The sequence below is a fragment of the Cherax quadricarinatus genome, chromosome 5, assembly GCF_038502225.1.
Source record: "Cherax quadricarinatus isolate ZL_2023a chromosome 5, ASM3850222v1, whole genome shotgun sequence".
Lineage (NCBI taxonomy): Eukaryota > Metazoa > Arthropoda > Malacostraca > Decapoda > Parastacidae > Cherax > Cherax quadricarinatus.
Window position 1 is genome coordinate 63,118,357 of NC_091296.1, and position 27,201 is coordinate 63,145,557.

General features: G+C 43.0%; 1 protein-coding gene across 16 annotated transcripts in view; it reads right to left on the reverse strand.

The window, feature by feature from the left end:
- LOC128685077 (protein draper-like) overlaps window positions 1–27,201 on the reverse strand; it is a 1,011,482-nt gene that overhangs the window by 166,097 nt on the left and 818,184 nt on the right. For 14 of the 16 annotated variants that reach the window (XM_070103144.1, XM_070103145.1, XM_070103136.1 and 11 more), the window contains one exon: window positions 26,214–26,256. The exons of 1 other annotated variant lie outside the window; for it this stretch is intronic. The gene's annotated coding sequence lies outside the window, so the exon portion shown is untranslated. Of the gene's footprint in view, window positions 1–18,484; window positions 18,625–26,213; window positions 26,257–27,201 lie in introns of those variants that run through there. One more of the 16 variants, XM_070103146.1, reaches the window with a different exon arrangement.

A 27,201-nucleotide genomic window follows, 5' to 3' on the forward strand; every position in this document is an offset into this window, starting at 1 on the left:
CCCAAGAGGGGGCGGGAGACCCCCATGGATTGACATTATCCTGCGAACTCTCCACATGCATAATTATCCCCCATCCTGTCAGCCTACAATAACCCATGAATATACCCTCATGCCACACCTACTCCAGTTCAGGTCGACTGGTTATATTACCTGATGTAGGAAATAATTCCTGTGTGGTGAAACATGATTGAGAAACAGCTAACTTTTTTTCCCTCCATGAAGAACAAGTCACAATATCATAGATGAAACAATTTATAACTAGGTTTCGGAGATATATTTTTAAAGCATGTGTAACTACATATATGTAACAGACAAGTTGCAGAACATACATATACTGCATACTATTGTGTAATAAACGTCCGTGAACCCTGATACCATTTATTCAACGTAATTTACTTTGAAGTAAATTACTTTGAATAAAGACTGTTTAAAATAAGAATCAATATCTGCACTTCCTACACGTCAATGCCAAATTCTAACAAAACTGTCGAATTCAAAATCAAGCATCCATAACTAACAATGTTGCACTTTCATCTTACATTCCTGGTAAGACTCACTTATGAAACCTAAATATAGAATTAAAATACACAACGTTCTAACATAGTTTATAAGGTTTACCAAGCACCTACAACCTTGTTATTCAGTACTCGAGACAAAACGTTTACTGATAATTTGCTGTCGTCATTACCTATGTTCAGTGAACTTGCTGCGGCTGTCCTGAAATTCTGTAAAATTACAGGTATCACTATCACAATCTGCATAAATACAAACTTGAGTCAAGGACTCGCAGTTCAAACAATACCTATTATGAGGAAATGGTATGGTGATACCGACAAGATGTGGAAAAAGACACTTATGTACAGCTCAGGACATTTATTAAAGGAAACGTTTCGCCACGAGTGGCTTCTTCAGTCCTAATACAGAGAAAACTAAGAAAACATTTATATATATAGTGGCAGGAGTCAGGTGAGGTGACGCGTGGGTAGTGGTAGTGGTGGTAGTAGTAGTAGTAGTATAGTAGTAGTAGTATAGTAGTAGTAGTAGTAGTAGTAGTAGTAGTAGTAGTAGTAGTAGTAGTAGTAGTAGTAGTAGTAGTAGTAGTAGTAGTAGTAGTAGTAGTAGTAGTAATGGAACTAAGGAGGTAAGGCAAGAGAGGGACCTGCTGGCATCAAGTTACTTGATGCCAGCAGTCTGAAGCAGTGGGCAAATAGCTAAAATGTGCTGCACAGTCAGCAGCACAAGAGTGGGTGGTCAAAGATGTGTTAGGTTAGGCAAGATTTGTCAGGAAACAGGACAAATGGGGTGGCGTGTATACACTTCTTGGATTTACAGAGAAACATCTCAAAATGACGCTTTTTGTGAGGAACTGCGTCCATTGGGCCCGCCACTTCACAAGGACACACTGATATATAAATGAATGTGTAATAAATAGTAAAGTCACCGAGACAAGTCAGAGTGAACATTACCAAAGCCTTCACCTCAACTTCTGTCCGTTCGATATCTATAACTTTTACACGTCCCGGGTACCAACGCAATTAAGTTCCCGTGTTAGGCGTTAATCTTTCATAAGGAAGTTGAACCTTTGAAGACAGACTAGTAAGGAAGTTGAACCTTTGAAGATAGACTAGTGTTGCATCAAAAGTAGCTTTACTAGACTGTCATACACTGAAAATTGCCTAAATTAAGAATCCAAATTGCAATACGAGTGTAACTTAGGCGTCAAGAATGCATATTAATATATTCATACATGTGTGAGATATGGGAGGAAATGTAAAATAAACCCAGTTTAAAGCAAGAGTACAACAGACAATAAGGGAACACTGTATCAACAACAGTGGCCCCAGACAATTCAACATCTTACCAGAAGATATCAAACACTGCTGGGACAAGTGTAGAAGTCTTCCAGAGGAAACTGGACAAGTATCCTCACCAGACGCTAGATAACTGCTGTGATGGATACGAGTTAGTGAACCACCAGCAGCAACAGCCTAGTTGACCAGACAAGCACCAAACTCGACTGGCCCAAGGCCGGGTTTTAGGAGTAGAAAAGCTCTGGAAAATTTAAAGGCAAAGCATGTCCAATGTTTAATTTTACACCACTTGTTTCCAGTGTATTCCTATAATAATACTCTCCTTAATGTAGTCACTGTGAAGAGCCAAAACTAAAACTTAAAAATGAAAATGTGGCTGTGTAAGAAAAAAATGCAAATTTAACTTAAACTACTTAGCTAAAAGACTGATAAGTAAGCTGTCGAGAACGAAATAAAATATTTAAGCACAAAGGATGCACGCTAGCAGTACATGGGAGAGGCAGAGAGCATACTGATATAAACAAAAATTACTCCTTAAACTTTAAGACTGCTGAGGCGAGGATAATAATACCACTGCTCAGCGTCTGGCAACAGGAAGCCTCTCCTCCTCCCGACAACATTAATGCTATTTTCAGTCTCCTGTGCAAAATCGATTTCTTTTTCTTCTCGCGCTGACTTAAAATTCACAAAGCGGGGAGAACAAGATTTATTAGTGTTTATCGTCAGTAGGTTTCCCGAGAGGTCTAAAAAAAAAAAAAAAAAAAAAAAAATTGGTGCTGCCACAAGCAGTTCAAGTGTTGGGTGTCACGTGTCATCAAGAGTACAATAGCCATGCATCACTCATACACTCCTCTTACCCTTCAAGGAGGTGCCTTGATGCTGTTGAAAGGAGCCACCTTTTTCTTGGGTAGCCTTAAAAACAGATTCGACAAATACACGAGTGGGAGAGATGAACCTGCCTAGCATGGGCTAGTGGTCTGCTGCAGGTCACATGTTCTCTTGAGAATATTTTTTTCCCCCATTTCCTAGACACTAAGAACCATACGAGTTTAGAGTTTCCCCAGGAATGGTAATAATACAATGTTCTCCTTCCTATCACTTTCAAGAAGAAACTATGAAGTTCAAATTGGTCGATTACCAGCCGGGCTGTGGTGCATATATTTAATTACATGTTGTTAGCACTAACAGCCTCGTTGACCTGGTCTAGCACCGGGCCGCTGGGGCACTGACCCCCGAGGCATTTGGTTTGAATGTTCTAGTTATCCTTCCCGTTGCGATAACATTACTATGATCTTTGTAATGTGAGATCATCTGACTTGTCACTACCAACCTAGGATGTTTAGAATACCCCACTCAGAACAGCCAAGTACTACATAACAGATCCAACAGGGTTATTTAACCTAAAAGTTATTTAGCCTAGAGCTCATTTAACCTAGGGGTTACTTATCCTCGTGGTATTTTAACTTAATGTTAAATAACCACTCTTAATAACCAATAACCCAGTGGTTATTAAACATACTAACCCAGTGGTTATTGTAGAGTAGACGGGCGGAGAGAGACATCTCCCAACTCTGGCTTTATCAGCAGAGTCAACAGTCTCGGCAAGTGGTTATTTACTCAGGCTCCACCAGCAGCTCTCTTTAATGGTAGCCCACACCCACCCATTCTCTTCAAGCTTTCATACAAACTAGAATACCCTGTTAGGTACCGTGTACAAACAGTGGGTAGTCCTTCGACGAGCATAGCCTCTTGCAGTCTCGGTGGAACGAACATAGCCTCTCGTAGTCTCGGGGGAGGGGGACAGGACAAACAGCCTCTTGCAGTCTCGGGACTACCGACCATACGATGGAGACGAGATGCATATTGAAGTTATCGAACTAACAGTTCCACAGGCGTAAAAACATAATACTATAGACAATATGGAGTCGAGAATATGAAGATATGACACGTTTTTCTAACAGCCACTGGCAGGCCAACAGGTCGAATGTTACTTAAAACAGAAAACTCCCAAGACATTTTTCTTAATTCTTGGATACACTCGCAGTGTGCAGCTGCGAGTTCCAGAATGGGAAGGAAGCTAGCTATGTTTCCTTATTGTACATCACACAGGATGTTTTGCAAACACGAGATCATGGTATCAGTCAGCCTGAGGTAGAAGACTTAGCTATAGCGATGAGGCTATCGTCAAGAACCGGGAGGACACAGCACAGCTTGTGATAGCGGCAATGAATCCTAATGGGCGTCAGACCCCGTAACGGTAATGTCTGCACACAGTGTGATTATAATTGAACTGTTGCTCACGAAACTCCGCAGTGCAAACTGCTCCAGTCTCCCCATCTCAAACCGCCTATACTGACGCTTTAATGTAAGCACAACACGCCTTTTTCCCCAGGTTGAGCAATCCCAGAGTTTCCCCCTACACGGCCGCCACACAACGCCCAACGGGAAAGCCATTCATGCGTGCCTCGTATTCCATAAAGTTTAAAACCGCTTTATTTAACACAGTTTGACACCTAAGGCTTTGGTGTAGCGTTTCAATGGCAGGAAATTGGAATTTGCAACCCTCGCCTCAGTCTAGTAAATTAGACCGGAACGGTTCATATCACTACACCACTGCCCAGCAATCTCCCAATGTCATCCTAGGCCATCCGAATTTAGATTAGATTTTTTCCGCTAAAGTGACTAGTTCATTGTGCATCCCCTATCGTCCTGTGGACGGAAGAACGCGAGAGTATACGGATGCACAAAAAGAATAGAACAGGCAGCAAAAGGGATTAATAGGAATACATCTAAGGCTTATTTTATATATAAAGTCAAATGGAAGACAGGAATAAATAAAGGGGATGGAAATAGTGTGCTGAAAATATCTAGCCTAGACAGGACTCGCAGCAATGGTTTTAAGTTGGAAAAATTCAGATTCAGAAGGATATAGGAAAGTACTGGTTTGGTAATAGAGTTGTGGATGAGTGGAACAAACTCCCAAGTACAGTTATAGAGGCCAGAACGTTGTGTAGCTTTAAAAATAGGTTGGATAAATGCATGAGTGGATGTGGGTGGGTGTGAGTTGGACCTGATAGCTTGTGCTACCAGGTCGGTTGCCGTGTTCCTCCCTTAAGTCAATGCGACCTGACCTGACTAGGTTGGGTGCATTGGCTTAAGCCGGTAGGAGACTTGGACCTGCCTCGCATGGGCCAGTAGGTCTGCTGCAGTGTTCCTTCGTTCTTATGTTCTTAAATGATATAAAAGTAATTAATAAAAAATCGCACGACTCGTCGCCAAGGAGCAAGACGCACAAAGACACAGGATCTTGGAATCACCACATCTGCATATCCAATAATTTCAACCTGAACAACAGCTTCTACAACACAGCGGAGCCTCTTGGCAGGAAACTTCACTGTTATCCTACACAGGAACAGGTCATAGTATAGAGGCGCACGGCAACAGGTCTAATGGCCCATGCTGGGCACATCCTCCTCAAATCCAGGTACTCACTGGAGCAGAGGAAAGAGATCCATGATAATATATACCTGGAAAGTACTAGAAGGCGTTGTCAGAAAAGTACATAGTGCCATAACATACTGGCGCAAGAGATATGGCAGGAAGTGCAATATAAACCCAGTGAAAAGCAGGGGCGCTGTAGGAGCAATAAGGAAACCCTATCAATGTACGTGGCCCCAGACTAGTCAACATCTCACCAGAAGATATCAGAAACTGCTGGGACAAGTGTAGAAGTCTTAAAGAGTAAATTAGACAATATCTTCACCAGGTACCAGTTCAACTAGGCTATGACTGATGTGGGCCACCAGGCAGTAACAGCCTGGTTGACCAGACAAGCTTGACCCAAAGCCGAGAGGCTAGAGTAGAAAGTCTAGAAACTCAAAGATAAAACGTATTAAGAACTGCCGCATTCCATGTGTAAAAATACAACCAAGATTTTTATACCCGGCAAACATTGCTACATCTTGTTCAAAGTGTTATTTTAGGATATAAAGACTTTTGTACTAATGCCGCGTCAGGGTCAATCAACGATTAGTACTGAGTCAGCTGACGAGCCTCGGCCAATCACATAACTACCGGGGTAAGCTAAGTTACATTTGGTCTTTTTAAAAAGTTTGGAATATTTTGGGTTTCGTTAGGTTAACCTACTTTACCATTTGCACAAATACAAATATCTCCATGGCAACTCTTCCCCCCCCCCCCACACTTAATATTGGGCATTTTAATATTTACATCTGAATATTTACAGTTTTAAGACTGAAAAGTTACAGAATGAAGTTTTATTTGGTGAACATTTAAGCTGTGTCGAACTTTATCGTGGCTTTAAAACTCTATTCATAATTAAACTATACCAATAAAATCTTGTTCTGCATTTTTTCATATTATTATTATTTATTATTATTATAATCAAAAAGAAGCGCTAAGCTTTCATTATATAGCCACTTGGCTACGACATATTTTATAAATATCCTCCACAAACCTCCACTCTGAGCTGTCGTCGTAGGTGTAGCCGTAGTATGAACACTTGAGAAAGATTGAAGAGCCTCGCAAATAAGAATGCACCTCAGTGGGTCTGGGAGAGAGTGTGAGGTGGCTGGAGTTGTGGGGAATGAGGCTTCTAGCAGTGAGGTGCAGTCTGTCTCTCGCTGTGAGGAGGCTGTAGGTGGGGAGGTAGCAACGGCTACCAGCAGTGAGGTGCAGTCCAGCACCTGCTACAAGTGGTGAGTGGTAACCAGTAATGGGAGGAGAATCAGAATAAGGAAAGTTAAGAGTGAAGATCTGAAGGTAGGAAATGGCTTCTCTGTTCTTCAGGATGAATGTACTTCAGTGGCCAGTGAAGGTAAGGGTACTACTGCCCCTGCTAACAGAGGTAAGCGCATTCTTGTGGTTGGTGACTCTCAGGTAAGATATATTGACCGTGCTTGATGATTGCCGTGGTGATGATTGCCGATATGATGCTTTCCAATTAGAAAAGCAAAGAGAGATTATGAGGTTAAAGTTGCAAGAGAATCGAAGACTAACCCAAAAGGATTCTTTCAGGTATACAGAAGTAAGATCAGGGACAAGATAGGCCCACTCAAAAGTTCCTCGGGTCAGCTCACTGACAGTGATAAGGAAATGTGTAGAATTTTTAACACCTCTCAGTTTTTACACAGGAGGATACCAGCGATATTCCAGTAATGATAAATTATGTAGAACAGGACGATAATAAACTGTGCACGATTAGGGTCACAAGTGACATGGTCCTTAGGCAAATAGATAAATTAAAACCTAACAAATCCCCAGGCCCTGATGAACTGTATGCAAGGGTTCTAAAGGAATGTAAAGAGGAGCTTAGCACACCTTTGGCTAATCTTTTCAACATGTCACTACAAACTGGCATGGTGCCAGGTAAGTGGAAAATGGCAAATGTGATACCTATTTTCAAAGCAGGTGACAGGTCCTTAGCTTCGAACTATAGACCAATAAGCCTAACCTCCATAGTGGGAAAATTTATGGAATCAATAATTGCCGAGGCACTTCGTAGCCACCTTGAAAAGCATAAATTAATCAACGAATCTCAGCATGGTTTTACAAAGGGGCGTTCCTGCCTTACGAATTTATTAACTTTTTTCACTAAGGTATTTGAGGAGGTAGATCATGGTAATGAATATGATATTGTGTATATGGACTTCAGTAAGGCTTTTGACAGGGTCCCACATCAGAGACTATTGAGGAAAATTAAGGCACATGGAATAGGAGGAGAAATTTTTTCATGGATAGAGGCATGGTTGACAAATAGGCAGCAGAGAGTTTGCATAAATGGGGAGAAATCAGAGTGGGGAAGCGTCACGAGCGGTGTTCCACAGGGGTCAGTGTTGGGCCAGTTGTTGTTCACAATCTACATAAACGACATAGATGAGGGCATAAAGAGCGACATCGGCAAGTTTGCCGATGACACCAAAATAGGCCGTCGAATTCATTCTGACGAGGACATTCGAGCACTCCAGGAAGATTTGAATAGACTGATGCAGTGGTCGGAGAAGTGGCAGATGCAGTTTAATATAGACAAATGCAAAGTTCTAAATGTTGGACAGGACAATAACCATGCCACATATAAACTAAAGAGGAGCTTAGCACACCTTTGGCTAATCTTTTCAACATATCACTACAAACTGGCATGGTGCCAGTTCGAAGAAGCCTACTGTGTAGGCGAAACGTTTCGAAATAAAGATACCTAACTGTTGCATATGTGTCTTACCTAACAAACTAAATAATGTAGATCTTAATATTACGGATTGCGAAAAAGATTTAGGAGTTCTGGTTAGCAGTAATCTGAAACTAAGACAACAGTGCATAAGTGTTCGCAATAAAGCTAATAGAATCCTTGGCTTCATATCAAGAAGCATAAATAATAGGAGTCCTCAGGTTGTTCAACTCTATACATCCTTGGTTAGGCCTCATTTAGATTATGCTGCACAGTTTTGGTCACCGTATTACAGAATGGATATAAATTCTCTGGAGAATGTACAAAGGAGGATGACAAGTTGATCCCATGTATCAGAAACCTTCCCTATGAGGATAGACTAAGGGCCCTGAATCTGCACTCTCTAGAAAGACGTAGAATTAGGGGGGATATGATTGAGGTGTATAAATGGAAGACAGGAATAAATAAAGGGGATGTAAATAGTGTGCTGAAAATATCTAGCCTAGACAGGACTCGCAGCAATGGTTTTAAGTTGGATAAATTCAGATTCAGGAAGGATATAGGAAAGTACTGGTTTGGTAATAGAGTTGTGGATGAGTGGAACAAACTCCCGAGTACAGTTATAGAGCCCAGAACGTTGTGCAGCTTTAAAAATAGGTTGGATAAATACATGAGTGGATGTGGGTGGGTGAGTTGGACCTGATTAGCTTGTGCTACCAGGTCGGTTGCCGTGTTCCTCCCTTAAGTCAATGTGACCTGACCTGACTAGGTTGGGTGCATTGGCTTAAGACGGTAGGAGACTTGGACCTGCCTCGCATGGGCCAGTAGGCCTTCTGCAGTGTTCCTTCGTTCTTATGTTCTTAAGACTTATCCTATCTCTGTCTCAAAGGTGGTGCAGTACATAAGAACATAAAGGAACACTGCAGCAGGCCTACTGGCCCATGCGAGGCAGGTCCAAGTCTCCTACCGGCTTAAGCCAATGCCGCCTACACCAATCATCACAGACCCTGAGCTGCTTTGGGGATTAGCGTGGACGATTACAAAGCATGGCTTGCTTCTGCAGTGTTTTAAAAATTGAGGTTGGAGAGTTGAAGGAGGAGGTCTTGCTTCTCCAGGAGGAGATTATGAGGCTGAAGGTCCACCTCAATGGGTCTGGGAGAGAGTGTGAGGTGGCTGGAGTTGTGGGGAATGAGGCTTCTAGCAATGAAGTGCAGTCCAGCACCTGCTACAAGTGGCGAATGGTTCTCAGTAATGGGAGGAGAATCAGAATAAGGAAAGTTAAGAGTGAAGATCTGAAGGCAGGAAATCGCTTCTCTGTTCTTCAGGATGAATGTACTTCAGTGGCCAGTGAAGGTAAGGGTACTACTTCCCCTGCTAACAGAGGTAAGCGCATTCTTGTGGTTGGTGACTCTCAGGTAAGATATATTGACCGTGCTTTTTGTAATGGGAATAAGAAGATGAGAGAGAGTGTGCTTCCCTGGAGCTGGTGTTGGGGACATAGTTAACAGGCTGGATAATATCATGTCAGGTAATGGGAACAAGCCCATTACCTGTCTCAGTGCTGGTGGAAATGATATTGGGAAGGGTAGGAGAGAGCTTCTAGATAAGTACAGGTCAGCTATAGATTTCATTAAGTCTAAGGGAGGGGTCCCAATCATATGTAGCATCTTGCCTAGAAGGGGAGTAGGAAATAAATGGTTGTCTAGGGCAATTGGTGTAAATTGCTGGCTAGACATACTGCAAGGAACTTGCAATCCCATTCATTGGCAACTGGAACAACTTTTATGGCAAACATGTATGCAAGGGATGGGGTACATCTCTCTGGGGCTGGGGTGGTAGCACTTGCAAACTCAATTGAGAAGGCCATTGGTGAAATGCCTATGATTTTAAACTGATAGAAGATAGAGGTATGGGTGTGTGTGGGAAACAAGCAGGTTGCAACACTAGGGTTGGAAACAGCAGGTTGCAACACTAGGGTTGGAAACAGTAAATGTGTAAAAGGCATTCAGCATGAAGTTATAAATAAAGACAATAGATCAGGTCAGCAAACAAAGGGGGACAAATTAGACACATGTGCAACTCTTGGGTATCTTTATTGAGGAAACGTTTCGCCACACAGTGGCTTCATCAGTCCATACAAAGGAGAATCTTGAACAGGAGGAGAATGAGGTAATCAGTCCCTCAACCTTGAGTCGATGTGGTCAGTCCATCAATCTTGAATAGAATACGGCATACGTGCTGAGAAGGAGCTTATAAACCGATGGCAGGAGAGGTGCAGCAGTCATAAGTCGTGTAACATTTGTTCAATGTTGAAGTAGGTCGTGCCCAAGAATTAGGCAAGCGAAGAATTCCCAAGTATTAAGATCCCAAGAAGTTGCAGTGTCTGACAGGTTTGTAGATGAATGGTTCAGAGAACCGACATGTTGATAAATTAGACACATGTGCAACCCAAGAGTTGCACATGTGTCTAATTTATCAACATGTCGGTTCTCTGAACCATTCATCTACAAAAGGGGGACAGCAGAGGGCAGCAAGGGACTAGCTCCCTTAAGGTTTACTATACTAATAGCAGGAGTGTAAGAAATAAGATAGATGAGCTAAGATTAATTGCAAGTGCAGGAAACAGATATTATTGCTATAACAGAGACCTGGCTCAATCTGAAAGATAGAGAGATGCCCTCTGAATGTCACACACAAGGCTATAAATTATTCCACACTGACAGGGTCAACAGGAAGGGTGGTGGAGTAGCGACGTATGTCAGAGACAATTTAAATTGTGTTAGACAAGATATAAAATTAGAAGCGTCAGCCACTGAATCTGTTTGGTTACAGCTTCTCGAGGGCCGAGAAAAACTAATTTTGGGTGTGATTTACAGGGCCCCAAATCTTGATAGGGAGTGCAGTAAACTTCTATGGGACGAAATTCGTAAGGCATCTACATACGAAAATGTTGTGCTAATGGGAGATTTCAACTATAGACAGATTGACTGGAGCAATTTGACAGGAAATTTAGAGTCAGGTGACTTTCTTGATACGATCTAGGATTGTTTTTTAAAACAGTTTGTGACAGAGCCAACTAGGGGAAATAACCTTGACTTGGTTCTTGCCAGTAGGGAAACACTAATTAATAATCTTGAGTTTAATGATGAGCTTGGGGAAAGTGATCACAAATCACTCAGTTTTAATATATCATGGAATTCCCCTAATAATGGCAATCAAGTCTCTGTCCCTGACTTTCGCTTGACTGATTTCATAGGACTGAAAAATTACTTAGGTGGGCTAAACTGGAATGACCTGACTAAGGGTCAGGTAGGTGGTGATGGTTGCCGATATGACGCTTTCCAGGGCATAGTTCTAGCTGCTCAGTCAAATTATGCTCCAAATAGGGAAATCAGATCAAACAAAAATGATCCTAAATGGATGAACAATAGATTAAAATATCTGATTGGTCAAAAGAGAGGCATATATAGGCGAATCAAAAGAGGAGGGGGGCAGTTAAGAAATCGATATATTCAGTTAAAGAGAGAAATAAAAAAGGGAATTAGAAAAGCAAAAAGAGATTATGAGGTTAAAGTTGCAAGAGAATCGAAGACTAACCCAAAAGGATTCTTTCAGGTATACAGAAGTAAGATCAGGGACGAGATAGGCCCACTCAAAAGTTCCTCGGGTCAGCTCACTGGCAGTGATAAGGAAATGTGTAGAATTTTTAACACATACTTCCTCTCAGTTTTTACACAGGAGGATACCAGCGATATTCCAGAAATGATAAATTATGTAGAACAGGACGATAATAAACTGCGCACGATTAGGGTCACAAGTGACATGGTCTTTAGGCAAATAGATAACTTAAAACCTAACAAATCCCCATGCCCTGATGAACTGTATGCAAGGGTTCTAAAGGAATGTAAAGAGGAACTTAACTTAGCAAACCTTTGGCTAATCTTTTCAACATATCACTACAAACTGGCATGGTGCTAGATAAGTGGAAAATGGCAAATGTGATACCTATTTTCAAAGCAGGTGACAGGTCCTTAGCTTCGAACTATAGACCAATAAGCCTAACCTCCATAGTGGGAAAATTTATGGAATCAATAATTGCCGAGGCAGTTCGTAGCCACCTTGAAAAGCATAAATTAATCAACGAATCTCAGCATGGTTTTACAAAGGGGCGTTCCTGCCTTACGAATTTATTAACTTTTTTCACTAAGGTATTTGAGGAGGTAGATCATGGTAATGAATATGATATTGTGTATATGGACTTCAGTAAGGCTTTTGACAGGGCCCCACATCAGAGACTACTGAGGAAAATTAAGGCACATGGAGTAGGAGAATTTTTTTCCTGGATAGAGGCATGGTTGACAAATAGGCAGCAGAGTTTGCATAAATGGGGAGAAATCAGAGTGGGAAAGCGTCACGAGCGGTGTTCCACAGGGGTCAGTGTTGGGCCCCCTGCTGTTCACAATCTACATAAACGACACAGATGAGGGCATAAAGAGCGACATCAGCAAGTTTGCCGATGGTAGGTAAGACACATAGGCAACAGTTAGGCAACTTTATTCCGAAACGTTTCGCCTACACAGTAGGCTTCTTCAGTCGAATACAGAAAGTAGGCAGGAACAGTAGAGATGTGAAGACGATGTAATCAGTCCATCACCCTTGAAGTCGTAGAATTTGAGGTTGTCAGTCCCTCGGCCTGGAGAAGTTCAGTTCCATAGTCAGGAACTATCTGAAGATCAAGCGACAGTGCGGAGACTTAAATACTGTCGGAAGGAGAGGTGCAGAGTAGTAGTAGTAGTAGTAGTAGTAGTAGTAGTAGTAGTAGTGAGAGTGTAGCCACTGAGAGGTCAGTGGCTACACTCTACTACTACTACTACTACTACTACTACTACTACTACTACTACTACTACTACTCTGCACCTCTCCTTCCGACAGTATTGAAGTCTCCGCACTGTCGCTTGATCTTCAGATAGTTCCTGACTATGGAACTGAACTTCTCCAGGCCGAGGGACTGACAACCTCAAATTCTACGATTTCAAGGGTGATGGACTGATTACATCGTCTTCACATCTCTACTGTTCCTGCCTACTTTCTGTATTCGACTGAAGAAGCCTACTGTGTAGGCGAAACGTTTCGGAATAAAGTTGCCTAACTGTTGCCTATGTGTCTTACCTACCAACCTGTTAGGTAAGACACATATGCAACAGTTAGGTATCTTTATTTTGAAACGTTTCGCCTACACAGTAGGCTTCTTCAGTCGAGTACAGAAAAGTTGATAGAAGCAGGAGACTTGAAGACGATGTAATCAGTCCATCACCCTTAAAGATTTGAGGTGGTCAGTCCCTCAGTCTGGAGAAGAGCATTGTTCCGAAGTCTGAAACAATATGAAGTTGAAAGGACAGAATTGAGCCTTATATAGCGCCAGGAGGTGAGATGTAGGTCGCTTTGGGAGGTCAGGTCCCTCTCAAACCCAGCCGTTCTCACTAGTAGAGGTTGTCGGGTCCCTCTCAAACCCAGCCGTTCTCACTAGTAGAGGTTGTCGAAGTTGATTTCAGGTCTGTACCAAGATACCCTTGTGTCACAGTGTCTCAATTCTGTCCTTTCAACTTCATATTGTTTCAGACTTCGGAACAATGCTCTTCTCCAGACTGAGGGACTGACAACCTCAAATCTTTAAGGGTGATGGACTGATTACATCGTCTTCAAGTCTCCTGCTTCTATCAACTTTTCTGTACTCGACTGAAGAAGCCTACTGTGTAGGCGAAACGTTTCAAAATAAAGATACCTAACTGTTGCATATGTGTCTTACCTAACAACCTGTCGGTATTTTATACCATTTTAATGTTCAACCTACCAACCTGTCGGTATTGTATACCATTTTGATGTTCAAGTTTGCCGATGACACCAAAATAGGCCGTCGAATTCATTCTGACGAGGACATTAGAGCACTCCAGGAAGATTTGAATAGACTGATGCAGTGGTCGGAAAAGTGGCAGATGCAGTTTAATATAGACAAATGCAAAGTTCTAACTGTTGGACAGGACAATAACCATGCCACGCAAACTAAATAATGTAGATCTTAATATTACGGATTGCGAAAAAGATTTAGGAGTTCTGGTTAGCAGTAATCTGAAACCAAGACAACAGTGCATAAGTGTTCGCAATAAAGCTAATAGAATCCTTGGCTTCATATCAAGAAGCATAAATAATAGGAGTCCTCAGGTTGTTCTTCAACTCTATACATCCTTGGTTAGGCCTCATTTAGATTATGCTGCACAGTTTTGGTCACCGTATTACAGGATGGATATAAATTCTCTGGAAAATGTACAAAGGAGGATGACAAAGTTGATCCCATGTATCAGAAACCTTCCCTATGAGGATAGACTAAGGGCCCTGAATCTGCACTCTCTAGATTCTCGGAGATGGTGAAGCTGCTTCACCATCTCCGAAGTCTTAGCAAGAATCCTCCTGAAAACAGTAAACCCTGCCATCACATAGTCTCTCCTGTTATACTACACAAAGAACAGAGAGTGAACACTGAAACAAGCTGCCTCATTCCAGTCTATATTTGTCCAACCTATTTTTATGTTACCCAAGTAATAGCTTTTATATCCTTTTACTCATGTACGAATTAATTGCTCTACCATATTGTATTACTTTTGTCACTACCACTACTACTACTACCACTAGTGAACATCGAAATGGTACCTCACTAGTATTCACCTCACTCTGAGCCTTTATATACCCTCTGTGTCCATGTATTGTTTGTAATGGCTTGATAAAGCTCCTGGAGAGCGAAACGTTGCCACAATAAATGTCACATTAGTTGCACTTGTGTCCTTTTACTTTACAGGCTTCTTCAGTCGAGTACAGAAAAGTTGATAGAAGCAGAAGAGACTTGAAGACGATGTAATCAGTCCATCACCCTTAAAGTTTTGAGGTGGTCAGTCCCTCAGTCTGGAGAAAAGCATTGTTCCAAAGTTTGAAACAATATATTGCTCGAGCACTGGAGTGCTCGAATGTCCTCGTCAGAATGAATTCGACGGCCTATTTTGGTGTCATCGGCAAACTTGCCGATGTCGCTCTTTATGCCCTCATCTGTCGTTTATGTAGATTGTGAACAGCAGGGGGCCCAACACTGACCCCTGTGGAACACAGCTCGTGACGCTTCCCCACTCTGATTTCTCCCTATTTATGCAAACTCTCTGCTGCCTATTTGTCAACCATGCCTCTATCCAGGAAAAAATTTCTCCTCCTATTCCATGTGCTTTAATTTTCCTCAATAGTCTCTGATGTGGGACCCTGTCAAAGCCTTACTGAAGTCCATATACACAATATCATATTCATTACCATGATCTACCTCCTCAAATACCTTAGTGAAAAAAGTTAATAAATTCGTAAGGCAGGGACGCCCCTTTGTAAAACCATGCCGAGATTCGTTGATTAATTTATCCTTTTCAAGGTGGCTACGAACTGCCTCGGCAATTATTGATTCCATAAATTTTCCCACTATGGAGGTTAGGCTTATTGGTCTATAGTTCGAAGCTAAGGACCTGTCACCTGTTTTGAAAATAGGTATCACATTTGCCATTTTCCACTTATCTGGTCCCATGTATCAGAAACCTTCCCTATGAGGATAGACTAAGGGCCCTGAATCTGCACTCTCTAGAAAGACGTAGAATTAGGGGGGATATGATTGAGGTGTATAAATGGAAGACAGGAATAAATAAAGGGGATGTATATAGTGTGCTGAAAATATCTAGCCTAGACAGGACTCGCAGCAATGGTTTTAAGTTGGAAAAACTCAGATTCAGGAAGGATATAGGAAAGTACTGGTTTGGTAATAGAGTTGTGGATGAGTGGAACAAACTCCCAAGTACAGTTATAGAGGCCAGAACGTTGTGTAGCTTTAAAAATAGGTTGGATAAATACACGAGTGGATGTGGGTGGGTGTGAGTTGGACCTGATAGCTTGTGCTACCAGGTCGGTTGCCGTGTTCCTCCCATACGTCAATGTGACCTGACCTGACTAGGTTGGGTGCATTGGCTTAAGCCGGTAGGAGACTTGGACCTGCCTCGCATGGGCCAGTAGGTCTGCTGCAGTGTTCCTTCGTTCTTATGTTCTTATGTCCATTCTCCATGACGTCTCTTACTCTGTACATAAACCTCTTTATTGGATAAAAACCTTTCTTACATTAAAATAGAAATTCTATCTTTAAAAAGAAGTACAACCATACGTTGATTTTTTGACAGACCTGACGTGAATGGTGGGATCCAAGAGCTTGAGCCTCCCTATCTTCCCTGCTGGAATCCCTTTGAATAGAAAGGTCCAGGAGATGGAGAGGTCTAAGAAATGTTCCAAGACTTGGAACACCAGAACAATTCCCCCCTCCACCACTAACAGCACCTTCCTCAGGTCCTTGTCAGGAATCCACACGCGGGGCAACCCGACTGGTCACGCAGAAATACCAGGAAAGGAAATAGTTTCTACAGATGGGCCTCCCGGCTATTGTCCGCAACACCCGGCCCAGACTGATCAGTCAGGATGTTGGTAATCGCCAGAGTATTGCAGGAAAAAACTGTCGGAAACCATTTGTGCATTTCCTGCAAATTATAAGTCATCTCGTCCCAGGTGGTGCTGGAGGTCGTATTAAAGTCCTATAAGGTGACCTGTATTTTGCTCTTCCTACTAAAGTCTATCTTATGAGTGACCCACCTGGGTATACAAGGAACAGTAACTAGCACTCCTAACATGGTAAAATGGACCATACCCACACCTGGGTACAAGGAGACTATGCCCCAGGGACAATGAGTCAACTTTTTCTTAAGATCCATAGACTAATACAGACAGCCGTCCCCTATCGCAATGCGGAACAGGCTAACCAGAAAAACAACTAATATCCCGAAATATAAAAAAAAAAAAATATCCCGAAGGAGTGTTATTTTTGGTAGTTATGAGGACCAAGCGAGAGGTGTATACTCCACCCAGGTGAGGTAATAAGACCCTGGCTTGAAGGTTACCACCATGCTAGGTGGTGGGAACTCCTCCCGTGACATCTGGGGGAATCCAGTGACACTCAGGTGTGGCCAAAACTATCTCCATTACTTGCACACTACCTGTAGATATTTATGTAGATTATCACCTCCACGTAAACCAGACCAGGCCTCTCTAGTCAAGCTGTCAGCGTTTTCAACAGTCCGACGCAGCCACCACAACCAGATCAAGCAGTAATTTCTTTCAGGAACCGTTCAAGTTTTGTAAAATTGTGATCGATTTCGAGTCTTCCCGGCGACAGCCTGATCAGTCAGGCTGTTGCTTTTTGTAGCAAGTTAGCCTACATAGCATGCAGCATACCCATGATATACAAATTACTCAGAATTAGAGTCGATACGAAATGGATGTTTGACGCTACCTAGGAGTTTGTTCCACTCATCCACTACTCTACTGCCAGCTTAGCAGTTCGTGTACTCTTGTCCAACACGAATTCGTAGATACGAGTCCCGCCTTTGTTAGATATCTTCAGCTCGTTATTTATTCTGCATTTATTCTAGTTTTCTATTTGAACACTTTAATCATATCTTCCCTAGTTCTACGTCTTTCCAGAGTGCAAGTTCAGCGTTCTCCGCCTATCTCCTTAAGAAAGCTTTCTAATACATGGGATCAACTGGGCTCCCAAGTCTCACGCACTATCGCTGATGACCGTAGCAGAGTACCAAACTTTCAAGCAATGGGAAACTACAGCAACTTCTGTAATGTTTTAACAATGCTAATAAAAGCAATTCATGAGAGGCGATGGGGGGGAGAGAGAGAATATGATATAACATCGAGGAGTGTGTTTCTCAGCTGTGAATGTCCTCGTGGAGTAACAAGGGCAAAGTATAAATAAAGAGTTATAAATAATCTACAAGACTATATATAAATATAAACTTAATACAGCCAGATTCTGCTTTGACATTTGACAGACTTGACCTGCGGTTGTCGGCATGCATCAACTGGTTAAAAAAAAAATGGATGCAGAATTTCTTGTTGATGTAAAAGAAAACTAACTCCCCCCTCCACAACAGAAACCAACTATGAGCGCCTTTTGGAGTTGATAAATAAGACGTGCAACAGTTAGGTAACTATTCCGAAACGCCCACACAGTAGGCGGCCTCTCAAATACTTTCTAGTCAAGCTTCATCCAAAATTATTTTTTTAACTGAATAATTAGTAACTTTTGCAAACTAATCTTATGTCATGATTACTCGTTTTTAAATCATGAAGTAAACGAACGAAAAAAAAATGTCTTTTTCTAGTCGTTGTTCACTATGTTACAGACAGCCTAAAGGATCACTGTACGTCTATGCTATAAATGAAGACCGCGTGTACCCGTCCTTGTGCATGGCTCGTTCATCCTAACACCCGTCCTTATATAAGCATGAACCTTAGTGCAAACACAAACAAGTATGTGACACACAGTTATCAAAATATACTGAGAATACGCTTCACCCACCAGGGATTTCTTCAGTCCAGGACCGAGAACGAGACTATGTAGTGGCGGAGGTTAGGCGAGACGCTCTGTCAGGTGCAATTGACCACACGGGAGTTGAGAATAACAGGGCCAATGGGGACAAGTGGTAGCTCCTCGTAGTAAACAGTATCTGGGAATCAATGAATGCGCATGTTCACTCAAGTGGTGATGAAACAGAGGCAATGATTGGTGGACTAGTCTGCCTGGAGACGAGTTGACGATTTCTGTATTTAGGACCTGATATTAAGTATGCACAAGCTATATACACCAGGCGGCGTAGTATCTGTATACACAGCTCACGTAAATGCGCAGGGGACTGTTTACAACCAGGGGCTCCTTATAACCAAATGGGACTTGTCACAACCAGGGGGAGCGGCGGCTAGACTGCAACAAATGCTAAGCAGCGTCACTGCAATACTTTTGTTTACAGTGTTGCTGAACCTGGTAAAGAAGTACTTTATATACAAAACAATACATGACGCGAAAATGCACACCACAAACAAGCGATATACAGGTATAAACTACCTGCTACCCTTGTATTTGACTGAAGAAGCCTACTGTGTAGGAGAAACGCTTCAACAATAAAGATACCTAACTTGGGTATCTTTATTATTGAAACACTTTATTGAAGCTCAGACCATGGAGCTGGACTCTTAAGGCGGCTGAGGGACTGACCACCTCAAATACCCTTTCTCCATGGTTGAAAGATTGATTATGTGTATTTCATTACTATTGCTCCCTTTGTATTTGACTGAAGAAGCCTACTGTGTAGGCAAAACACTAATAAGAAATAAAGAAACATGTAAACAAAATACTTTTCCAAAGACGGACATTTATTTAGTGAATGCTGGGTGGAGCGACAACTCCCGGCTGTCAGGTGTACATGTTAACCTGCACTCGTCTAGTTGGTTTATGCAGATCGAGCCGCCGCTCTTAGCCTCGGCTCTTAACACTTACCGACCGGTTTTTATCGACTTCTGGCCTCAAAGAACCCCATCATGTATACTCTTGAAGCTGTGTATTCAGTGCCTCCACCACCTCTTCATCGAAGACTAAAGAATTACTTCCTAACTTCTTCACAGATTATTACACAATGTTTATAAACCACAGTGTTGACGAACAAGTAGTTCCGTTCCTGTGGTTTACCTGTTCAGAGAACCGATAAGTTTGATAAATTACAGACTTGCAACAAAGGAGTAGTGTGTGTTAGGTAAGACACATACGCAACAGTTAGGTATCTTTATTTCGAAACGTTTCGCCTACACAGTAGGCTTCTTCAGTCGAGTACAGAAAAGTTGATAGAAGCAGAAGATACTTGAAGACGATGTAATCAGTCCATCACCCTTAAAGTTTTGAGGTGGTCAGTCCCTCAGTCTGGAGAAGAGCATTGTTCCGTTGTCTGAAACAATATGAAGTTGAAGTGACAGAATGGGGCCTTTATATAGTGCCAGGAGGTGAGACGTAGGTTGCTATGGGAGGGCAGGTCCCTCTCAAACCCAGCCGTTCTCACTAGTAGAGGTTGTCGAAGTGGTCTGTACCAAGATACCCTTGTGTTGCAGTGTCTGACAGAATGAACATAGCAACCTACGTCTCACCTCCTGGCACTATATAAGACCCCATTCTGTCACTTCAACTTCATATTGTTTCAGACAACGGAACAATGCTCTTCTCCAGACTGAGGGACTGACCACCTCAAAACTTTAAGGGTGATGGACTGATTACATCGTCTTCAAGTATCTTCTGCTTCTATCAACTTTTCTGTACTCGACTGAAGAAGCCTACTGTGTAGGCGAAACGTTTCGAAATAAAGATACCTAACTGTTGCATATGTGTCTTACCTAACAATCTGTCGGTATTTTATACCATTTTAATGTTCAACAAAGGAGTAGTTTGAGGTAACCAGTCCCTCTAGGCTGAAGGACTACCTCAAACTCCTGATCTCAACCATTCAGGGAAGTTATCGTCCTCGTGGCCCGGTCCTAGACCAATCCTCCTAGTACGTCAGCCATGAGAACAACAAATATAATTCCGAGGTTGTAAGGCGGGGCCAGAAGCACAGACTCGATTCAACCCCCATCCCCCACCCAGAAACAAGGAATATAAACCAACAGCTACAAAAACGTACAAAAGAGTAAGGAGAAGCTACAAAGTACAGCAACAAAGGGCCGACGCCCGAGGGGGAACTTATTTAACAAGTTGTGACATCCGGCAGTTGTAATGTAACACTGACACCCCATGACGTGACAGTCACGCCTACACCACGCCATCATCCATCCATCCATCCATCCATCCACGCCCATACCGAGAAGTCATCCACTCTTCCCACGCCCAACATTCATGCACTCAACCCACGCCAACATCCACCAACGTCCGTCCGTCCGCCCACACACACTGACTAGCTTTACACAACACACCGTCCATTACATGCCGTGCTCTCCACCCAGTTCACACTGAATTTCATAAATGTGATAAAGAGGGAGGGTGAGATAAGCCAGATTATTGTATTTTATGTTGGTGGCCGTGGGGACCCTGCCAGGCCCAGGGCCCCTCCCAGCACCTGACTGTTAGTAGATACCTGTGACCCATTTCCAGAGTGTATCCTCGTATCCTGGTCTGTGGCCAGGTTCTCCTCTCAATGGTCTGATGCAGGGCCTTCTGGCCCTGGCTAGCATGGACCAGTAGGCCTGCTGCACTGTTCATTCTTATTTTGTCTGTTCAACCAGGCTGTGGCTGTTGGCGGCGCTCTGACTTGCATAGCCATCACAACAACCAGTTTCCCTTCCCCGACTACTTTATATGCACTAGAGAACACAAATAAGCCTGTTTCTCAATGACGTTGAGAACATGTCCATCCTGGACGAAAGTCGTTGTCACTAGACAACTGTTTATAAGGAATTGAAACATCGTCATTGGCTTCATCGTTTGAACTGTGAAATGTTGCAGCTATGATACTGTGATTTAGTCAAGCAGAAGGATAGAGAATAACACTGAATGCTGATCAACTATAGTTACCTCAGAACAAGAGAATCTGAGGTGCTCAGGAGCTCTAACACTAGAAACATCACAGGGCAAGGGTAGCCTTTAGACAGACAGACAGACAGACAGACAGACAGACAGACAGACAGACAGACAGACTGACTGAGCATGACTCACGAAATCGTAATGACACTATTGCAAATAAACCCTACCACGTTAGCCCAGTGGCTAACGCGACGGTCTGGAGTTTTGAGACTGATCGCGGGTTCAAACCCCACCCGTGGTATGGTTTGACTGAGCATTTCGCCCACCGACTTGCCCCACTCCGTTACCCACCATCAGCTGCGCTGCTTCCCCATACCTGCTTTTCCAAGCATCGTCCGTAAGATTTGATCAATTTGAGTGTCGAAGTTCAATATCAGCTGCCTAGAAAAGTTTTCCACGCTGCTTATGTTGCGTTTACAAGTGTAGTGTGGTATAAACCTTGGTAATAAATACCGACAAGTTGGTTTAGAAAGACACGTAAGCAAACACTGACATATTTATTAGAAAAAGTTTCGGTCCTGGGACCTTGATCAAGGTCCCAGGACCGAAACGTTTTCTAATAAATGTCATAGTGTTTGCTTACGTGTCTTTCTAAACCAACTAGTGTAGTGTTTACAGAAATGTACATGGTGATAAATTCCCTCGCAGGATGCGCGACACTCGGGACAAAATCTTTAATCATAGACGAATGAAGCAAGAACATGGCTCTTGGCCCCCCCCCCCCCCAGTTCCGCCGTCAGCCCCCTCCACCACCACACCACTGTCGTCACCACCACCATACCACCGTCACTACCTCTACACAACTGCCGCCACCGTCACCACCGTTGCTCTGGATATTCACAGGCCACGGTATTCCTACTGGCTTTACGGCAGCTATTACGGCAGACATTTGGCAGCACCTCCGTCAGAGATTGTCAGGAAGTCGTTAGTGCTATTGGATAGTTTGCGTTTTCGTTTAATCAAACTAAGAGAATGATATACACGTTCTTTGTATTCAGAAATGTTTTATTTATAAATGTCCGTTACACACGTTTCGCCTACACAGTAGGCTTCTTCAGTCGAATACAGAAAGTATGCAGGAACAGTAGAGATGTGAGGACGATGTAATCAGTCCATCACCCTTGAAGTAGTAGAATTTGAGGTTGTCAGTCCCTCAGCCTGGAGAAGTTCAGTTCCATAGTCAGGAACTATCTGAAGATAAAGTGACGGTGCGGAGACTTAAATACTGTCGGAAGGAGAGGTGCAGAGTAGCAGTAGTGAGAATGCAATCATCATCTCTACTGTTCCTGCCTACTTTCTGTATTCGACTGAAGCCTACTGTGTAGGCGAAACGTTTCGGAATAAAGTTGCTGAGAGAAATGCACCTGACAGTTGAATCCCTATTTTAGGGATCAAATTATTGTCCGGTGAATAGGCTTGCAGCCTACTGCACTGTGTAGGCTTTAAACCCCGTTAAACAAGTTTATGACAAAACTATGAAAGCTGACATTACCATCCAGACTCCAACTGCAACTTTGACAACTTGTTAAGGAACTTTGAGGAGCAATGCAATAAATGGTTTACAAAACCGACAAGTTTAAGAATAAGATATTTGTGTAATATTTGGGAATCCTTATTGGAGAAACGTTTCGCTAGCCAGTGGTTTCTTCAGTCCAATACACCTGCTTCACGTCACCTCACTACAGTATATAAGCCACGTCTTCGGCCCTATGCTGTACATTCTACAAGATTGATGGACTGAACACATCGACTCCAGGTTGAGGGATTGAGGGACTGATTACCTCATTCTCCTCCTCTCCTTACGCCTTCCTCTTTGTATTGGACTGATGAAGCCACTGTGTGGCGAAACGTTTCCTGAATAAAGATTCCCATATGCTGCATAAGTGTCTCAATCTTCAACTTGTCGGTTTTTCAAACCATTCATCACAAGTATCAAAATGGTGTAAATCCAGACAAGCTGATAAGCAAGACATGAGCAACAGTTGGGTATCTATTCCGAAAGTTTTCTCCTACACAGTAGGCTTCTTAAGTAGAATACAGACAGTTTTGGAGTGGTCAGTCCCTCAGACTAGTCATTAAGATAGACGATTTGAGTCTGCCTGAACTGCTGTCAGTAACACTATCCATCAAAAGTTAGGAAGTTACACTATTTCCAAATTGCTAGTCAACCACTGCGACATGATGATGACTGGTCCTCCTCAAACCTAACCCGTCTCACCGGAACTACTACTACCACCACCACCACGACTGATGCTGCCGCTACTGGATCAGTGAAGGACTTGCCCAGTATGGGCCAAAAGGCCTACTGCAGTGTTCATTCTTTGTTATTTACGCGATATTCCACCTGACTTACTATATATACTAGTTTCTTATTATCTCTGTTTTAGGGCTGAAGATGCCACTCGTGGTGAAACGGTTCCTTTAATAAATGTCCTGAACTGTGCCCGTCTTTTCCCACGTGTATATATATATCTGTTCTCTGAACCATTCATTTACAGTACCTGAGGTACTGAAGCAAATTCTCGGGTAGCTAAGGGAAAAGGTTAGACTAATAGATGGGTGGTTTTGATAAGGAGTTGCCTTATATGGGCCAGTAGACCTGCTGCAGTGTTCGTGTTCCTCCTTTATGTTCTTATATACTGGTGCGTGCACTCGTGTGGATGCGTGTGCTATGCGAGTATAGAGTAAGGGCAATATAGTGTGAGAACCCAGCGCTAGAGCATCAAGTGTCTACATCCACCGCCTCGACTTTGTTTACTGTGTTAAAAGATGGAAGCAAATATTGGCCACCTGTTGCTAGTGATAAGCTCAGATATAGTGAGGGGGAGTGCCCTGGTTCCAACAGCCCTCCCTCCCTACTTCTTAACACTCGGTATCTCTCCCAACACTCTCACAGTAATACTACCGCCCTCGCTAACCTCCTGTGTGTTGTAGTTCGTGCATATAAAATATATATATACAAGTATAAACCTTGGTAACAGATACCGGCAAATTGGCTTAGAAAGACACGTGAACAGTCCTCTAAGCAGTTCATAGTGCTCGTATGTGGTGATGTTACCACGAATACTTGCCAGGTACTTGCGAAGAGAAACAAACGTTTCCACTATAAACACATCATCTATCGACGACCTCGCTATGAAACGTAGCCCCACACTAACTTCCACAGCGGGCGTCTACACCATGCCCCGTGGATACTTTCCCCAAGAAATATGTAGGGGAAACAGGCAGAGATCCTTCGGTCTGCCTGAACGAACATCGAAATGCCAGCAACAGAGAAGACTTAAGGCACGCCTGTGTCCTCCACAGGGACTTCAAAGGGACAAAATCTTAAGACGTCGACGATGTCTGGAAACCTCGCTAATGGCCGTCACATGATCCCGTTGTCTACCCGTTCTCATCTCAATATGGCATTCTTCAGGTCACCATGTGTCACAGCTCACTCTCCGCCCATATATACTGCCTTAAGTCCCAAACTCCATGACTGCTTCAGTTTCTTGTAGACTACGGTGCTCTTCACCAACTAGGCCGAGGAACTGATTACTTCATCTTTTGTATATAGTTTTACATTCTTCAGATTATGTTCTTGTATTGATAAAGCCACTGGTTGGCGAAACGTCTACAAATAAAAATACCCAGATGTTGCACATGTCTTATTTCTTCACATCACTTGAATGCTCACCGTGGGAATGGTCAAGGAGACTGCGAAATCCAGCGACCAGACAGTTACACTGTAGAGCGAGGCAAGTTGAGATGAGCATGTCAGTGCAGCTGCGACCACAGACCCCTGCTATAACCATACCTGCAGCTTATGTGCTGCACCACTGACTGGTCATCTTATGATTAAGACCCATGCCAGGCTGTGTACTGGCGAACATTAAAACAACTCTATATGATACTTCTGTCAAACGTTGGGTGTTCAACACACCTCCAGAGTCGTTCTGGTATATGGGCTATGGCCTGAGTGCCAGAAATGGCTCACCTAGAGTTTAAAGTCACCGCACCCTTGTCATAGGGCTGCCCCCGCCACAGGGCTTTAAGCTGTATTCCACCTGACCTGCAGAAGACTCGCCGTGCCCTTGCCATAGGGCTGTAAATATTACATCACTTGTACCAACTCTGACACTCCTTCGGGAGCCACTGTCGGGTCGCCACATGGAGAAGACCCGGGCCAGGACCCGTCCTGGCAAACCTACACGAACCTCTGTATATTAAAAGTGATCAAGGTCCCAGAACCAAAAAGTTTTCTCTCTCGCATGTACACGCGCACACCCACACACTACGTACGTGTGAATGTTTAAACTATAATAGCGCAATGTTCTGTGTTAGTATAAAACTCAAATTACAACGCACCTGGTCTGTTGATCAAGATAATAGTCAAGATATCAAGTCTGCTGATCAAGATAACGTCCAATATAACACAGATAAGCTTATACACTGCCCAACTTTCTATTTTCCTCAACTCTCTGAAGTTCCAAATGACCATTCAAAATTCCATGAATTTCCCGGCCAGATAATGCAACTCTGAAATTGTATACCAGCTGTCCCGGTTGCCATGACCAGACGCTTTGTTCCAAAACTATGACGTGGATGAGCAACCTCACAAAAAACCATGACATGGATGAGCAACCTCGCAAAAAACCATGACATGGATGAGCAACGTAAAAAAAAAAAAAGTGGCCAAGAAACTTACCAGTGTCCCTGGAGGGTGCTGGTGGAGAGTAGGCCACTTCACTCTGGGGAAAAAAAAAAAAAATTGTCAACACAAGAACCAATGCCAAGATTCTTTTAACATTTCCAACATCACTTACACAACACAGAGAAGAGCGGCGCAACAGATCACTTACACAACACTGGGGGGCCAACAAGTAATTTACACAATACTGAGGGCCAACAGGTCATTTACACAACACGGGGGGGGGGGGAACACAGGTCATTTAGTGAGCGAAATTTTGTATAAAATACCGATCAATGTGAAACAAGACATGGACAATCTTAGGGTACTTTACCAAGTTCAAGTTTCGCCACGAAGCCGTTAGAGACGAAACGTTTCTTCATTGTACATAAATGGTATACAATACCGATAAGATGAAGAATTAGACCCAAGTGCAACATCTGGGCATCTTTATTTGTAGACGTTTCGCCAACCAGTGACTATCAATACAAGAACAATGTGAGGAATTGTATACAAAAGATGAGGTAATCAGTCCCTCAGCCTTAACGTTGGAGTTGGTGCAGAGCACCGACTGAAGAAACTAAAGCACAGTCATGAAGCTTGGCGCTTATATACCGGCGACAGGTGAAGGACGCACAGCAGAAACGTCTACAAATGAAGATAGCAAGATGTTGCACATGTGTAATTCTTCACGTTTCTTCGTTATCCAAACACTGCACGTAATATTTCACAAAGAGCACATCATATTATCGAGAACACGTACATACTGAACACTACGTACAGTGTACGTGAACCTTGCATAGGAAAAAATATCACGCGAGAATTAGGAAAACCATATTTTGTTCATAATTATACAAAAACGTAGTCAGGTCAGTCATGAATGGTGGTTAACTTGGACATAGACGTTGGTTAACCCAGTAGTAACACTGCGACGACTGGCGGTAGTAATACAATATAGAAGGGGGTCAGGATGTTCACAAGACTTTCGCCCATCGGGGGGGGGGGG